The sequence below is a fragment of the Epinephelus fuscoguttatus genome, linkage group LG22 (assembly GCF_011397635.1).
Source record: "Epinephelus fuscoguttatus linkage group LG22, E.fuscoguttatus.final_Chr_v1".
Taxonomy (NCBI): domain Eukaryota; kingdom Metazoa; phylum Chordata; class Actinopteri; order Perciformes; family Serranidae; genus Epinephelus; species Epinephelus fuscoguttatus.
This window is the reverse complement of record NC_064773.1, coordinates 6,706,560-6,724,172: the sequence shown is the minus strand read 5'-3', so window position 1 is coordinate 6,724,172 and position 17,613 is coordinate 6,706,560. Positions and strand designations below refer to the sequence as shown.

Below are 17,613 nucleotides of genomic sequence, written 5' to 3'. Positions count from 1 at the left end.
AAAGAACCCGTCCGGTGACGTAGTGGGTTCACGTGACGTGTTAATGCACTACAAGTGTTTCCATTACACTTTTGCGACATACATCTGTATCGACACATCTGAAAAACCACCTCATGAGTGTAAAACCGTTCTAGTGATATTTGAGAGGTTTTGCGAAATTCAGTTGTGTCCATTACCTGTTTTCTATTGCGCTATTTAGATTTTGCGCATTTCTAAGGGTAATGGAAACCCAGCTTCTCTTACCTTTCAAATGAGACCATGTATGGGCATGTACTAACAATGGAACAAGAACAGTTTTCGATTTAATTTGGGTATGGCTTCGATAGGTTTTTATTTGACTCATGTCCAAAATCTTACCAACAATAATAACGGCATTAATAATAATTATTTCTCTTGTACTGTTCTTTCGTACATTTGAGACTACAAAAGTGCAAAAAATAGGCTATATGAAATTATTCCAAGAGGACAAATGCCCACCACTGAAAAACACATCTGTTTTAATGCAGTCCATGCAAACCCAAGCAGCAACCCCTAGAGCTGACAAGTGAGGCCCATGCATAAGTGCCAAAACTGCAATTCATCAACTGGCCACTTGGGGCTAGCTCCAAAACAGAGCAAATCTCCACAGAGTCTCATGTTAAAATGCCCATCTTTACAGCTGAAATAAACATGTTTACAGCCTGGTACGAAAACAGTTTTGATCTCTATGGGTTATTTCATCATTCATGACATAACCCAGTGTTATAACCCAAGAAAGCACACATTTTAAAGTCTTTGCATTGGCTTCCTGTGTGACACTTGCACCCCGCACTGAACACACGGTAACTCGAGTCTGAGCCTACGGTGATGAGCTAATAGGAGCTAACTGCTAATAGACAGAAGCTAAGTGCTAAGAGACTGTATCTAACTGTTTGGTCAGGTCTTCCTTTTTTTTTTTTTTTTTTTTGTTCCTTCTTTTTTTTTTTTAAGAATAAATACTTTATTGTCTGAACCAAATGGTACCTGAAATTCTTCTTTGACAGGAATCAAGATAACATTTACACGTGCAAGCTATTACAGACTTATAAAAGGACCAAAGAATCCAAAATATACACAGGATGTAAAATAAGCAACACACATTGATGCATAAAAGATGAAGGACCAGCAGCATGAGCGAACCATTACCAGTGCACTGAAATTCCTCTACTGTTGAGGGCTGTTATTGCATATTGGAATGAATGGATTTTTATAGATTGTTTTTCTGGCCAGCGGGACTTTGTAACTCCTGCCTGATGGGAGGAGACTGAATGAATGCTGGCGGGTATGAGAGGTTCCTCTCTAATCAGGGTGGCCTTCCTGATAACGGAGCGCTCATACAGATGGGACAGATGATCTATGATACAGAGAGTTTTGTTTTCTGTTTGTTCGTGAGAGAGTTGTACCAAGATGTGCTATTGAAGGTGAGAATGGATTCAATGAGTGACATAGCTTCCTGAGAAGATGCAAGCACTGGAGTGCTTTGTTGTAGATTGTGTCCGAGTGTGTTTGGAAGGACAGGCAGGTGTCCATCTGTGTCCCCAGATACTTAAGACACTCCACCTGTTCCACCCGCTCTCCCTGAGTAAACAAAGGTTTAAAAAGCTGAGATGTAGTTGCTGCTCTGTCTCTTACTACACAGCACAACTCCTTAGTCGACGACCTGGTCACGAATTTTAGTGAGAAATCACTAGAACTAAACATTTCAAAGACTGGCAGTTGGTCCTGGGTGAGAGCCTCCATACTGTCCATGTGGGCCACCAGTGCCATGTCATCAGCGTATTTAAAAAGACTCATTCCCTCCCTGCTACAGGTGATGTTATTGGTGTAGGCAGAGAACAGAATGGGGGATAAAACACAGCCTTGTGGGAGCCCTGTGTTTAAAACCAGTTTACCATTTAAAAACACCTGCTGTGGTCTGTCCATTAGAAAGTCCTTTATGCATAAAATCCAAGTTGGGTGGATCTGGAGGTCCAGTGCAGCAGAGTGTCAGTATTTACAGTGTTAAAAGCAGAGGAGAAGTCCATAAATAAGATCTTAAATAAGGCTTGTGTCCTCTACACCTGTTTTGCCCTATAGGCAAACTGGAGGATCCAGTTTTCCAGGCAGCATATTTGACATTAAGTCGCCACAACTCTCTCCATGCACTTGCAAAGCTGGTGTGAGGGCCACGGGCCTGAAGTCTTTAGTGTCCTTTGCATGTGCCTTTTGGGATGGGAATTATTGAGGACTCTGTCCACTGGCTGGGAACACAACCAGAGTCCAGAAGATGCTGAAACAGTCTGGTGATGACTGCACCCAACTGTGCAGCGCAGCCTTTGAGCCCCTGAGCCTGTCAGCGCCAGAGGCTCTGTGTGGGTTTACCCTGTGTAAGATGGAGGTTACCAGCTGCTCATCAACAGCAGGGGCTTGATTGTTGGTCAGAGTCTGGCAGCTAAAGCTATCTGATGCTTTGTTTTGATTAAACCTACTGAAGAAGGTGTTCAGCTCTTCTGCAAAAGAGGCAGGGTCTGTTTGTCTCCTCAACTCCTCTCCAGTTCCCTCACCTTCTGCTTGTCCCCCTGAAGAAATGCTCTTTTCTTCTGGGCTAAGCAGAGCTTCATGTCTTTGGTAAACCATATTTTATTATGAGGATAGATGGTTATTTTTTTGGTGCGAGTGACAGTGTCCTCACAGAATAAAATGTAGGAGGTCAGTACTTCTGTCAGTGAATTCAAATCCCTACCACAGTCATTGAAAAACAAGTCCTAGTCAGTGAGTCCAAAGCAACCTGAGTGTTTCGGTTGCTTCATTATTCCAGACTTTAATGGTTTTTGTTGTTGTCTCACCCGTTTTAAGTTGTGATCTGTATTTTGGTAGTAGCAGGATGACGTTGTGATCTGACCGGCCGAGAGGGGGGCGTGGCTTTGATACATATGCGTTTGGGATATTCCCATAGCACAGGTCCAGTATATTGTTCATTCTGGCCGTAGTGGTTTCATATTGCTCCACGTCGGGTCACAGCAATTAAAATCCCCCAGGAGAAACACAGACTGCTCTCCAGTCTGATTGACAGCTCTGTGATAGCTGTCAGCAATCCGCTCTGCTTTATCCTGCCTCTGGTGTTTCCTTACTTATGATAGCGTTTCCTCAGTTACCGTTTTTATAGTAGTCTTCTACTGTTTCGTCCTTACTATTAGAGTCTCTGAATTAATCTTTTTGTGTGACTGTGTGTGTGTGTGTGTGTGTGTAAAGCACTTTGTGCTACATTCTGTTTGTACAAAAAGTGCTATATAAATAAAGTTTGATTGATTGATTGAACTATGCGGGGGGTGAATATTTTTTATAACGATCCCCTTTAAATGTTATTAAGGCTTTAAGTTCTGCATAATTAAGGGTGTAGCCACTCTGACTGACAGGCTGTCAGCTAGGCCTCACCAAAGGCCACTCAACTTGACCTCCCTGCCGTGTTTTGAGGTGTCACAGCCGGAGCCTGTTGGAGATTTTTTTTTATATATATATTATATATTTACAATTAATAGACAATTAGACACAATGTGCAAGAAGTGCTATTTTTGTGCAAACTCTATAAAAATGTTTTTAAAAAAACTTAAAAAAAAAAGACAAACAGAAAGTAAATAATTAACAGGACGGTCTTTTATACTGTATGTCGTTTTCTTTCTTCTTTTTTTTTTCCTTTTTCTCACTTTTTGTTTTGTGGTTTGCTTTTTTGTGCTTTGTTGTATTTAAGGTAGCCTCGTGTAACATCTTGGCCCAGGGACTACAAATGAAAAATAGCCTTTTGGCTAATTCTGGCATTTTTATACCATGTGTATTTGTTCATTTGCACTGTCCCTTTGTAAATAAACTAAAAACAAAAAGGTAAAAATTGTGCAAGAGCTTGACACTGTACAGCTTTTAACGTCTGTGAACATATCATGTACAAAAGCTGTGTCTGCGTCTTTTGAACATCCAGTTGAAGGTTTAGCACGTGCATAACTTCCTCGTGGCGCCGTTGACAGTTTTCATCAAACTCTCGCAAGGACAGCTTTTCCTCATCCTCCCACTTTTTACGTTTGCAAGGAGGCATAGGTGTGGCAGAGGGTTCTGGTGCAGGTGTGGCAAAGGGTTCTGGCGCAGGTGTGGCAAAGGGTTCTGGCGCAGGTGTGGCAAAGGGTTTTGGCGCAGGTGTGGCAAAGGGTTTTGGCGCAGGTGTGGCAGAGGGTTCTGGCGCAGGTGTGGCAGAGGGTTCTGGGTGGAGGTGTGGCAGAGGGTTCTGGGCTTACGCTTACAGCAAGTTGTCTTGGTGTAGCTTGGCTAAGTGTAGTTTCAGCGACGTTGTGACACTGCTGCAACGTCCCAGGGCCTCAGGCCCGCACACCTGCAGCTCCTCTGATGTCCTGATAAGAGGGTCCACTTCATTTTGTTCATCATTTTGATCCATAAGTGCATCCATTTCTGCATAAAATTGGGCGTGTTCCTTTTTCTGTTAATTTATTATTGTCTTTCACTTTCTTGTATCCTTCGACCAGAGTGTACCATTTCCTGTTTACCTTCTCATAGCTGAGCAGCTTGTCTGAACTTACTGTTCAACTTTTCTTTTAAGTCCATCCAGAATTCCTTTTACTGCCTTTGGGAGATTTCAGCCGGTCATTCAATTCTGCCAGGTTCTTAGGAGACCAAGTCCATCAGACGTAATGTGCTGCACTTGGCTAATTATGAACAGCGTTTGCTCTTTGCTGAATGTGTGATTGGTTGTCACACCTGATGGTGACGGGGGTGCAGGATTGGCATTCTCCTTGCAGCTGTCTAAAACACACATGAAAATAACAGCTTAGCATGAACAACTTTTGTAACATCATCACTATATTTATTATTAAGGTTATGGAACTAACCTGTGATGGTGTCTCCGGGTTTAACCAGGTTTTCTGGGATCTTTGCGCAGTCAGAAGTACATGTGGTGTACTTCATGTATTCCAAATACGTTTCAATGTTCTCCTCAACTTAAAAACACAGCAAAAAAAAAGAAAACACATTGTTAACATCACAACTGTGATAGAGCTCTAAGAAACTTGAACAAGACAAATTTGGAACAAGACTTAACCTCTCCACATTCACAAGTCTCTCACAGCATTTCCAAAAACGCATTTCCCATTAACAGACAACTATCGACCTCAGAGTAATATAAAACAATCCTTTAATCACCACTCTTATCACATAACTCCCAGCCTCGTTCAATATCTTCTAAGTTTTCTTCTTAAATTTGTTCTGGTGAAAGTTCTACGTCAGGTTCACAGCATGGACTCCAAACATTAAAAGAGACAGAAAGAGGGGGACAGGGAGAGAGAGAGAGAGAGAGGGAGACAGAGAGGGGGACAGAGAGAGAAAGAGGGTGACAGGCAGGGGGACAGAGAGGGAGACAGAAAGAGGGACACAGAGACAGAGACAGACAAAGAATGTAGACTGTCAGAATGTTGTTGAAAGCTGTGAGTGTATTTTAAGAACAAGGGTTGGTGAATGAGGCTCCTGGTTATTTAACAGTGTTTCACACAGTTACATCACAGCCTTGTTAAGTTTTGTTTAGTTCAGACTGAATATAAAGATGGGCGATATGACTGCTCCTGATAAACGAAGCCCAACATCTCCATGGCTCCCTGGTGGTCATAAAGCCCGCTCTCAAGCTAGTTGATGAGACATGAGCCAAACTAAAAACTCACAGCACACGTTGGAAATATTTTTCCTAAAGATGGTTTCTGTCATTTCCAGTAGTTCATATCACCCTGATGTTTGATAAAGAGTTATTGTTTCTGATCATTTTGATTTTAATTAGTTATTTAATGCCATAATATGCAGATTAGATGCCATGATTGATTGAGCTGTGCGTGCCAATCAGTGTGTTTGCATTCAATAACGCTGCTCGGTCGGACCCTGGCCAGCGCAAGATGGCAGCTGCCATATACGGGATATTTTGGCTTGACTAAAGGGGGATTTATACTTGTGCAGCAGACCCTATGCTGTAGCCCACGCTGCTGTGAGCATTTACACTTGTGCAGTGGTGTGTCTGTGTCACTGCAGTTACACCTCCAAAACACTAGTCAGCGACGGAGGTTTCTGTGAAGTGCTGTAAAGTTTAGTTGATTCAAAACACACATTAAACATACATTAAACATGGCTTAATAGAGACAGTTTCAAACACAAGTACACAAATCAGCTTCGCTATAACTCGCAGCATTCACAGACAAACACTTGTCTTTATCTGGACACATTTTCCCCACAAATACAAGATGCTAATGTTATTAGCATAAGCCTATGGCATTTTACATTGTATAAATTAGCCTAGCAGCTAGCAGCCTTTTCCTCTACTCATATGAAGCCAGGGACAACAGCAACATTTAACAAAGGTAACATTACAAAATTCGGCTCCATTACAACTCACAAGGTTCACTGACAAAACAGCTGTCTTATACTAAACACGTTTTCCAAACAAATACAACATGCTAACGTTATTAGCACAAGCCTATGGCATTTTACATTGTATAGATTAGCCTAGTGATGAGCGGTGATTTCCTCTGCTCATATGCCAGGATAAATCACACACAAGACTTAAAATGCTATTTTTGTGGAGGCTTTATTGTCTTCACGATTTTTGTTTCTTATCTGTGAAATTAAAGTAAATAAAAGCTTTGTTTCCACGGAGGAAATGGTTTCAGCTTACAGAAATAGACAGGAGGTCTGTGTCGCTCGGCGTGTAGTTACATTTCTGGGGAGGTGCACGTCAGGTTATGGCATTGATTCGACGCATAAGTTTAAATCCAGCATAAGGCATAGTGGCGTTAAGTGGGGACACATCGTCCATCTTTACAGCCTTGTTAGCCACTGTTAGCAGTACCAGTTGATAACACAATAAAAAAAACATACTGAACAGTGCTGCTAATATGTAATTTCTCACAATGACTACAGAAGCTATTGGGAATTGCTTAAATGTCAAATTAGGAAATCTGTGATTCAATTTTGCCAAAAGAATTAACAAAATTAGAGAATTAAATAAAATGTATTTCAGACATCACATCAAATATGTCTGGAGGTGATGACCTGCCCCCACATTTAGATACATTTAAACAGGAACTAGACATATTCTATAGAGAGAGAGCAAAGGGTGCTTTTATATGGTCAAGATTAAAGTGGATTAAAAGAGGGTGGAAAAAAATTTAAGAATTTTTTAGTTTAAAAAAAGAAAGAAATTCTCTTTCTAAATTAGAGATAGATGACTCTGTAACAGAGGACTATTCTGTGATTTTGAAACTTGCCCAGTTTTTATTTAATGCTATATAAAAATTAAAATTTAATGACAGTTCTAGTATGTTCAACAGTTTGAAAGATGTTAAAAAAGCAAGTGATACTTTCAAACAAGAGCGTGATGATGAAATGTTATCTATTAAAGAAATAAAGTGGGGTGTGTTAAATGTTAAACTCAAAAGATCACTAGGGAATGATGGCCTTACCTCAGAATTTCATCTTATATTTTCTTCTGAAATTACAAAATTCCTGTTAGCCGTAAACAATGAAGCCATCAGCAAAAGAGAATTGTCTTGTTCAATGATACAGGGCCGACAAACACTAATTCCAAATCCAAATAAGGATCTGTTAATCACTGATGACTGGCGTGGCAAAACAATACTGAATTAATAACTGTAAAACTTCTGTGCAGGCCGGATGACTGAACATTGAGATGAATGACATCATTCACGAATCTCAAAGTAAATTTGTGCCTTGATGTCAAATTTCTTTGATTTGGTCAGTCATAGAAATGTAATTTCTGGTGACTCTGCAATTCATTTTCTGGACTTCCAGCTGTCACTTTGTGTTTGGTACTCTGCCTTTCTTTAAATTTGGGATTTTTTCATAATGCCTGGTACACTACACGACACTTCTGTCTGTTCCGACAATCACTATGTCAGATTACGTGATTGTAGAGTTCGGGTTTGGCCCACGTGTCAAGTGCTGGAATTTGTTATTTATGTGACAACACCTGAATGCAACAGGCTCTGCTCCAGTTGAGTGTGTATACAGTGCCGTGCTACACTGCTGTGCGAGCGGCGTGTTTGACTGTGTGAAACAGCAGTCTTTTGATGGTCATTTACACACTGTCTATACTTCAGATTCAGGCTGGGCTCGGACTTGGGTCGGGTTCATTCAGGAAAATGCGGAGCCGTACTCAAGTTGCTGAATCCTCCCGACAAATTCCTGCAAATGTTTCACAATAAAACAACTAAACTAAAGTTATAAGGGGCTTTTAATTTTATACAGATATAGAAAGTGTTGAGTTTGAAATGACGGCACGATGCATTAACTTTATCAAGGCAAACAGGAGCAGATAAAAATACAGAGGGATGAATAAATAACGACCCGTTTATAATGTAGTCGGTTTCAAATGAAGCTGGTAGCCTCTGCAGTTGTGGTGAATAAAAGCCACTATTTTTCTTATAATTTTATTCCTTTATATCCTCCATTACAAAGAAAGTACATTGTTTGCTAGCTTGATGCTAATGGCAGTACTCAGTGGGTTGATAAAGTGCCTCTGCTGTTTCACACCAATTTTCCCTTTTACTCTGTGTGTAAGCGTCCCTCGAGGAAATATCTAAAACCCTGGGGTGTTGTTGTAGTACAGTTGTCTATGGCAGCAGATCACTCTGTGTTCTTATTGACGATCCGAGCAGACACCGTACAACGCTGCGTCAGGCTGTAAACAGGCCGATATCGTGTAGTGTGTACCCAGCATAAAAGCTAACAAAACACTTTACAAAGATAACAATAGCTCTGTCAAACTACAGTACAGTGCTTCTCGCAGACTGCGTGTAAACACAGGTGTGCGGCAAGGATCTCAGTTTTCCTTACATCTACATGCTTGTAGATGCATGCATGTATTCAATAAAGTTTGAGAAAAAACAACAACACAGTAGATAACAGCATCTTAGGTGGTACTTTGTGCATATGAACACCAAAGCAACATGTCCACAGAAGGACATTGGACAGTACTGTGTGTACAACCTGTTTAATGAGACACAAATAAGACAGACTTGTTAATAAACAGTTTGTGAGCACTGCTTTCACTTACGACTGGGATACGGAGCAGGCGTCTTGGGTTGTGAGGCGGAGTTTGGTGATGTTCCTCCAACTTTCAGAGTTGTAAATCCAACTTCAGGGTCGTTCGGTAGCAACTTCCGACCGGGAAGTTGAACAGTCCGACTTCCCATCGGTCGAACACTCCGACTTCCCAGTTCAAAAGGAGCACACCATTAATCCCGGCAGAAGGAGGCAAGACAGAGAAGGAAGGATAGAACAGCGAAATAAAAGAGCACACTTTAAATTCGGACCAACTGACAGTCAGGGCTGGCGGTGTTCCGACATGCTCCTGACACACTCAATTCAAGTACAACTCCCTCTTCCCCCTCACAAACAAGTACTACTCTGCTGGAAACTCAGGTACACGCATAACCTAACCACACATCAAACCTCCATTTGGAACAACAGATATGTGCAAATTTCTCTACTTACAGCTTTGGATGGAGAAAAATATCTGGTCAATAACCCATGGAATTAATGATCAGGGTGACTGGCTGTCATATGAAAACTTCATATGACAGCATGCACATACTCAGTTTGACAGAGTAGTTAAAGCAACCCCTAGTTTAATCAGAATATTAGTCAAAAACAGATTAACAGTCGTGTGTGAAACCTACCCGTGCTGACACTCACCAGGTTTGCTTCACAGAGTATGTTGCCATAGTAACTGACTCAGGGTTATGCTGAACTGGCTTTGTGAAACGGAAAAGTCAGAGTTTCCCTCATCTCAGGCTTAACATACTCAAGAGTTTTCACTAATCCTGCTTTCTGAAATAGGATCCTGGTACCATTCCCTCTGAATAACAAACACAGACGCAAAAATTGTGACGTTGACATTTTTTCCTGAAGAACATTTCATGTTAAATCTGAAATTATTTTTTACCAGCAGTTTAGTTTATAACAATATCCCACAGCTGGTGGGCACCAATGTGTTTAATCTGTGTTCTTCTTCAAAGGGCAGACTTTAAGATTTGTTTTACAGAAGATAATCCACATCAACCATGACCACAGTTGCTATCTTCTTGAAAATAAATCCTAACTTCAGCCAACTACGAGCCAATGACAACAACAGTATATGGCAAACAGTAAGTCAAAGTTATTACTTTTCCGAGTAATGAGTAGTGTAACTAATGACTAATCAAACTTTAGGTAAAACATTTTCTTTACAAATTTTATGTAACACCTGGTGAGCAATGAATTTACAAATAGTCAGTTAGGGGGTGAAGTATTCCTTTGATGTTAGCGTTAACGTTAACGTCAGCGTTACAAACTGGTATCCAGCTCAAACAGGTCTCACTAGAATGCTTCAAGGCTTGAACTACCTACTCAGAGAAAACTCCTTGCAGTCCCTAAACGCTGCTGAATTGATTCATAGGACAACTAGAGTTCTAGACATATTTTTGATCCATTACAACAGGGCCCAAGACTTTATTTTTACTCAGTTTAACCTTTGAATTTGGCAGCTGGTCTGTTCAGCAAACACACTATCAGCAGGCTCTTCAATAGCACAGTGAGCCTGTAACTGTACATTCAGACCAAAAGCTTCCAAAGAGGCAAAGTCTCTTGTGGACGCCCAAGAAACACAACTGTCAAAAATATTTGTGGCAGCTTTGGTCGCTCATCACGTGAATCACTGAACGTTCAATCATGCTTGTCAATTTAAAGGAGCTGCAAAGCGGACTACTGGCTTGAAAGCAGCATAGTTGCTACTTGCTGTTGTCCAGTCCAAAGCTCATAGTTGGCCTACAGAAAGTTATGTTTGGTCAATGAAAACAGATAACATATGTCATCCCATTCAAACCAAGCAAGGAAGATCTGCATGCTACGTTGCAACATTAGTCTGCAATTCTTCAACTCCTCTGTTACTAACATTACACACTTTAAACCTCACCAGACCAACCAACTACCTCTCTGCGACGCGGTCCCAAGCCTCATTCTTTTTATTTTGGTCTCTGAAACTGAACAGCTCTGGTCGCTGTTGGTGTGAATGTATAGTAAGCACAGGGTTGGATGTTGACACAGACCAAGAGATGCAGGCTGGTATGGCTGTGGTTCATGGCCCCACTTCAATAAAGGAACCTTGCAGATGGGCAAATGGTCTGCCTAACCATAGCTAATCCACACAGGACACCAGATTTGTTGTCACCTGCTTCCTGTTGGGGGATAGTCAAGCCAGTACTCAACCAACGGAAAACACAAGTGCTCCTATGACAAAAATGTGTGAATTTTCACGTTTCTAGTTGGAGATAATCTGTTTGTGCTGCACTCAACAAAATCTATGGAATTGTTGGTACATGTGTTGTTTTTAAAATGCTGCATTCTAACATAAATATGATCAATGAAAATCATGCCTTTCTTTTAGGTGTGCAAACCATTGACTGTATATAAAGATGGATGAAGTGTCTTCACTTACTCCCACTGTGCAGAAATTGCCATCTTGCTCTGGTGACATCATTCGAAGTCTGCGCAGTAAGCGTTCTCCACGGTATCAAGTATACGCCCACACACCCGTCTGACCGATTGCGAGCAGCGTGACTGAATCGAGCCCACCAATTGGCTTACAGTTTTCAATAGGGCTGACCTTGGATCCATTTATGGACATCTGAAGCAGCTCAGAGCAATTTAATTTAATTAACACTAATGGTCGGTGATAAGTAATGTTTAACTTTTGATTGAACACTAAATTAAAACCCTCGCATACTGCAGCACAATCAAACAGACGCGTAACTCACAGCATCAGGAGTGTCTCTGACACCAGACTCAGAGCAGACCGGTGGCACAGGAAAATGCATATTTTACATCAATAAAATCTATTTTATCATTATTTTGAGCCACATTGTTGAAAGAATTTAGTCATCTGTGTTCAAGCAGGATAATAGCAGGTCTCCATTGTGCGTCGAGCTTACTGTTTCCTTGTCGGAGATTTTTCTTTTTAATTACTACTTACGTTTTCAAGTGATTTCCCAAATTTGTTGTTGAGTTGTGATATGCCAATTGCTTTTGGCACTCTGCTCTGGGGTTGTCGGGGCATATTTTAAAGTGCAACCACGCATCTGATGACCTCTTGGACATGTCTGCCGGCTCCTTGTCAGTATCGGACTGGTGGGGGTTAGTGTTGCGTTTAAGACCTCCCCCCAAAAAACAGGAAAAAAAGCACAGAAGCTTAGATTTTTTTCACAATTGAATCCCGTGCCATCGAGCTTCAAGCTTGAGCTTGAATTTTTGGGTTAGCCCTAGTTTTCAATCATGCTGCAAAATCCCCATTTAATAGCATTATATAACACTTGAACATACAGCAGCGTGCTAAAAACTACCTTAAATGACAAGAACCATCTTTGGGAAAAATTTATTTGATGTGTACTTTGAGTTTAGTTTGGCCCATGTCCCATTCACTGACATTGAGAGGGTAGACATTATGAACTACACTGCAGCCAGCCACCAGGGGGCAATCAAGATGTTTTCACTTTTGGGGAGCTGTCATGTCATCCATCTTTATATACAGTGTATGGTGCAAACCATGAGAAAACGTCTGTTGCATTCCCCAAACTTCCCCCCTCTGCGTTTCTTCTTCCTCTCTGTCTCTTTCCCTTCCTTTCTTTCCTAAGTTCTCCTTTTTCCATGAGCTACTGCTTTCTCCATCTCCCAAACCCCCTCCCTCGAGTGCTATCCACTGTCCTCCACCACTCTTGTCTTCTCCCCCGCACTTTCACCTGTGCATTTGCACACACACAAACAGACAGGCATCTAATCACCTAACATCTACTTAATTTCCACTCCATCAAACTTCACCCTCCTCCTATTCCCCATATCAATCTATACTGAGAAGAAACTGGGGTAAAGGACAGAGTGCATAGGCTGTACGGATATAAATTCGACAAGGACAAAAAGAACACTACCTTCATAGGGTTGTCCTGTTACAGTTTGTTTAATATCAAGGTGCATGTATGTGCTTGAATGCTTTATATTCTTTTAAAAACTAAAACATGAAATTAATAACTTTGTGACATTGTTTTACCTTTTCTACCTTGTACCCAACAGGCGATGTCCTGTGCTCATGCCCACTCTCCTGGCTGGACTGGACACAGGAGTACTCAGATGCATCCTGTTGGCTGGGAGGAGATTCCAGCTGTGACAGTAGGTCAACCAGAAGAGCAGGATGCCCCAGGAACTCCAAGTTTTCCTCGTCTGGTGGCAGGAGGTCTTCCAAGGAAAGACTGGTCCCCGTAGCTTTGAGGTCTCAGTGGGCTGGCCATGCTGGAGTTGGCTTGGGATACTCCAGAGCAACATAGGGTCTGGAAAAGATTTTCCTCTAACTGGCCTTCCGTCCCTAGAAGGCTGGGAACTGTAGAAGTGAAGGTTGCAGTGCTGGTGGTGGGAACAGACACTGAGGGTGTAGACAAAGACTGCTGACTGTGACTGGGTATTTCTGGGTCTCCAGGGTAGGAAGGGTCCTGTGCAGGTTGGCAAGCTTTGGTAGAACTGACTGTAGATGGAAACTGGCCTCCAGTCCCTGAGTGGGTGGGTGCTGTAGAAGTGAGGGGTGCAGTGCTGGTGGTGGGAACAGACACTGCGGTTGTGAACAATGGCTGCTGACTGTGACTGAGTATTTTGGGGTCTCCGGGGTAGGAAGGGTCCTGTGCAGGTTGGCAAGCTTTGGTAGAACTGACTGTGGATGGAAACTGGCCTCCAGCCTCGGAGTGGGTGGATGCTGTAGAAGTGAGGGATGCAGTGCTGGTGGCGGGAAGAGACACTGAGGTTGTGAACAATGGCTGCTGACTGTGACTGGTTATTTCTGCGTCTCCACGGTAGGAAGGGTCCTGTGCAGGTTGGCAAGCTTTGGTAGAACTGACTGTGGATGGAAACTGGCCTACCGTCCCTGAGTGGGTGGGTGCTGTAGAAGTGAGGGGTGCAGTGCTAGTGGCGGGAAGAGACACTGAGGTTGTGAACAATGGCTGCTGACTGTGACTGGGTATTTCTGCATCTCCAGGGTAGGGAGGGTCCTGAGCAGGTTGGCAAACTTTGGTAGAACTGACTGTGGATGGAAACTGGCCTACCGTCTCTGAGTGGGTGGATGCTGTAGAAGTGAGGGATGCAGTGCTGGTGGCGGGAAGAGACACTGAGGTTGTGAACAATGGCTGCTGACTGTGACTGGGTATTTTTGGGCCTCCAGGGAAGGAAGGGTCCTGTGCAGGTTGGCAAGCTTTGGTAGAACCTACAGTGGCACTGAGCGGCAGAGAATGAGGCACAGATGATGAAGGTACAGTAAAGCATGATTGAGGAGTCTCAATCTTGATCCAGAGAAGGCTCGATCTGGCCTGGTCAACTGGTAGCTGCCCTGCTGCTGTGGTTGCAAGCAAGTCCCATTCAAAGAAGCATTTTGACCATCCACACAAGTCTTTTTTTGCTTAGCCCTTGAACGCAACTTTGATCCTCGTGCAGGTAGCTGGTTCTGAAACTGCTGTTGATAAAGGCGACTTTGCTTTTGGCTCCGAGATTGACCTCTCCGGTCAAAGGAGAGATCAGGATGCTGCTGATGCTGCAAAGCCTGTGGGAGAAGTTGGTGATGCTGATGGTGGTTTAACAGCTGATTTGGGCAGTGCTGTTGCTGCTGTGTTTGTTGTTGTAAAACACAAAGTTGCTGGTTGTATAGATATGATTGATAGGGCAGAACATATTTCCATTCTGGTCTTGGTTGAAGAACAGCGTATTACCTGCTTGGCTCATACTAGCATTTGGGTACTGGCCATGCTGGTCTACAACTATGCCACCACCTCCACCACCCATGCCCCCAGGACCAGAAAATGCCTGCCCCATAGCATTCTGTGACTCCATGCCAATGTAGTGGCCTATCTGCTGACTGTTACCAGGCATGGCTTGTTGGGTTGTAAGTGGCATCATGTTTTGGGGTTCCCCTGGACATAAAGGCTCAACTGGGGCAGGCTCAAAGTCAGCACTGAGATTTTGCTCATCCACAAGTAATGGTGCAGAGGGAAGCCATTCTCACCCTGCCCTTCCAAATTTCCAGTGAAGTTGTGATCACTTGAGAAGGCCATGGCAGAGGGTATCTGGAACTTCTGGAACTCCTTTGGATCCAAGCTGGCCCCAATGACCCTCACTGTGAGCTACAGCATGTCCAGTATTTTGTGTACCTTTCAAAAAAAAGAGAGAAAAAACCCAAATACAACATTAATATGAGAAGACAGAGTTTCCTTCACTTTCATTTTTGCAAACCGACACAATCAAAACATCTGCCACCACAAATAGATTCTCTATTTTTAGAGCCTGACCGCTCTTTAGGTGCGCTGAGCGCACTCTGATCACAGCTGAAGTAGCAGAATGGCAGGTGTAGTGAAAGGGAAACTTAACCATGTATTGTACTGGGTCTAAACATTTAATTTCGCTCTCAAACAGCTGCTCCTCTTATTCATTGATCTGATCTGATCAGCTTTGACTGGCTCAAATGATCAATTATCAATTCCATGACTCAAGTCTCTGCTGCTGAGGGGGAAAAAAAAGGTGTGTCTGTGCTGCGTCCATGAGCCTGCAAAAAATTCTGACTAACATACAAGGACACACAGGCAAGAAAAAAACCCTTAATGTTAGCAAGCTAGTAGCAGAGATCAGCAGAATGACTGTAGCAATCATTAATAAAATGAGATAGTGACAAAGCGCAGTGGCACTGTTAATTTCATTGACATTTCTTTTTTTTTTGTCATGAAGAAAAAGAGATGATGACAATCTCAAGATTTCATTTCATTTATTCCTTTTGACCCCTCCCCGGGGTATAAGGGGCAAACAACAAAAAATAACATTAACAAATCAGGACAGGCAGCAGCCAATGCACAGCAAAATAAATAAAACAGAATTTGTGTACATACATACAAGTCAAAGCAAATCAAGAGAAACTATTCAAGATTTTCTTTAAAAGTTTCAACAAATTTGACAAGACCTTTACTTTTCGAGATGACATTAACTTTTGAAACTTATAAATATTTGGATTTGCTCTATAGAACTGTCCAACCAACTCTCTTCTCTCTTTGTGAAAAAAGAACACACAAGTACATAATGATATTCGTCTCCTCGATTGCCAGTCAAACAAAGAGGGGACATTCCGGGGACATTTTTCACGATCATACCTGCACTCAGAGATAGGTAACTTATGATTTCCACACGAAACTTAGACCATCAAACTCTTTCGGCAGGTCTTAACATAATCAGATAAGGTTCAAAAGTGAAATCAGTTTTAAATAATTTATAACTATCACATAAAGGGTTACTTTGTAATTTCTCATGCCATCTCTGTAGTTCCATATCAGATAATCTACGATCAATCATTAAATTTAAATATTTAGGGTTCATCCGTCCAGCGTCATGCCATAAGTACGATAAACCACAATCATCAAGAATATTTTTAACTTTGGAAATCCATTTACACTGAAAAATATTGTCATCATACAAAGTCTTGAAAACAATAAACACAGTCAAAGAGATTTTTGTTGTATTATGACTAATTAAATGTACCCAAAGTAAACGTTTCAAGAAAGATCTGTGAAGAATTTCAATTTGGTCAAGTTTATGAAATCCCCAGACTTCACTTCCATATAAAAGAATAGGCCCTATAAGCTGGTCAAATAACTCACATTGTATATCAACAGGTAACTGTAATCTAGTAACGCTGTTTTCCAAGGAGAATAAAGCTCTTTTAGCTAGTTTAACTTGCTTAGCCATTGCTTTATCAAATCGTCCATTAAAATTAAATAACGCTCCAAGATAGTCATACTCAAAAGTAACTTCTAATTTATCTGAACCAAACTCTAATTCTCTGAGTATCCGTAATTTCCCCCTAGAGAAAATAACAACCTTTGTTTTGTCTGTGTTGACAGTTAAATACCAGTTTTTACAATAAGAAGCAACTGCATTTAATGCGGCCTGTAATTCTGAAGGAGTCTCTGCCAGTACAATCGTATCATCTGCGTACAACAGGACATATAATTTCAAATATATCCCTATTTCACCATTCATCACATTTGCTGTATTCAGTTGAAAAAAGTTGTAGTCCGTTGTACCATTGACTCACATATTTTTCAAAGTCATTTAAATATAGAACAAACAATAGTGGTGATAAATTATCCCCCTGACGCACTCCTACATTACATACAAATTGTTCAGATAAATCATAACCAGCTCTAACACAAGATTTGGCATTCTCATATATGTATCACATTTAATACTCTTCCGGTTATACCAAGTGCAACTAATTTAAACCATAGTAATGACCTATCTACCAAATCAGATGCTTTTTTATAATCAACAAAAGCACAATACAGTCTTTTTTTCTTATACAAGTACCATTCAACCAGTGAGTGAAGAACAAAAATATGGTCAAGGGTTGAAAAGCCTTTCCTAAACCCTGCCTGCTCTTCTCCAAGAATTCTTTCAGACTCTATATAAGCAGTTAGTCTGTAATTTATTACAGCGTAAAAACACAATACAACT

At 41.6% G+C, this 17,613-nt stretch overlaps 1 protein-coding gene and 1 long non-coding RNA gene across 3 annotated transcripts in view; one reads left to right on the top strand and one right to left on the bottom strand.

Annotated features, from left to right (window-relative positions):
• LOC125883117 (uncharacterized) overlaps positions 1–13,328 on the bottom strand; it is a 51,508-nt gene extending 38,180 nt beyond the window's left edge. Inside the window, exon 1 of the long non-coding RNA XR_007448455.1 lies at positions 13,133–13,328. This is a non-coding gene — a long non-coding RNA (uncharacterized LOC125883117). The remainder of the gene's footprint in view (positions 1–13,132) is intronic.
• Positions 1–17,613, top strand: part of LOC125883091 (mucin-5AC-like) — a 184,771-nt gene that overhangs the window by 139,508 nt on the left and 27,650 nt on the right. The gene's annotated exons all lie outside the window — the stretch shown is intronic.